Source organism: Amphiura filiformis, chromosome 1, assembly GCF_039555335.1.
Source record: "Amphiura filiformis chromosome 1, Afil_fr2py, whole genome shotgun sequence".
Taxonomy (NCBI): domain Eukaryota; kingdom Metazoa; phylum Echinodermata; class Ophiuroidea; order Amphilepidida; family Amphiuridae; genus Amphiura; species Amphiura filiformis.
The window spans coordinates 37775919-37776992 of record NC_092628.1 but is presented as its reverse complement, the minus strand read 5'-3'; positions in this window follow the sequence as shown (position 1 = coordinate 37776992).

Here is a 1074-nt window from a genome sequence, read left to right as displayed (position 1 = left end):
AAAAAAAAATGTTTTACAGAAAACTTTTAAATGTCGGGTTATATAAAGGGTATAAAAACGTTTTAATAACATTCCAAAAACATTCTTGAAAACTTGATACAAAACATTCTAAACAGAATGTTATTTGGGGTTGAAAAAATATTTTGCGAAAAATGTTTGCCCAAAATATTTTCAATAACGTTTTAAAAACGTTTTCATGACCTTTATATAACCCGACATTTAAATGTTATTAAAAGGTTTTGTTATGAATCCCGGTAACTAATTGTTATGAATCCCGGTAAACTAATATGAGACAAATCATAATAAGAAGCTACCCCAGCAAACACAAAACGTTTTCGACATCATTCGCAAAAGGTTATAAAAGTTTGTCAGGAAACGTTTAAATGTCGGGTTATATAGAGGGTATATTAAGAGTATAAAGCGTTTTCATAACCTTAACAAACATGTTTTGATAATCTACTGCTCAGCAAAAAAAAATGTTTTACAGAAAACTTTTAAATGTCGGGTTATATAAAGGGTATAAAACGTTTTAATAACATTCCAAAAACATTCTTGAAAACTTGATACAAAACATTCTAAACAGAATGTTATTTTGGGAGTTGAAAAAATATTTTGCGAAAAATGTTTGCCCAAAATATTTTCAATAACGTTTTAAAAACGTTTTCATGACCTTTATATAATCCGACATTTAAATGTTATTAAAAGGTTTTGAAAAAAAAACACATTTTAACAACATTTCTGTGTTTGCTGGGTTCATATATTTTAATATAATGTTATTTAAGTATTGACACAATATTTGGCAAAAATGTTTGCAAAAATAGTTCACAATAACATTTTTGAAAACATTTAAAACTATATAATTGTTGTAGTGTGTTTTCATACAAAACGTTTTAAAACGTTATCATGACCTTTATATAACTCGACATTTTAATGTTATTAAAACGTTTTTACCTAAACCAACAGCCAAAATATAACTTATATAAAATGTTTTTAAAACGTTTTTGTGTTTGCTGGGACACTGTGATAATCAGAGATCGACTATTAAAGACTCCGTAGCAGCGGAGATTAAAGATT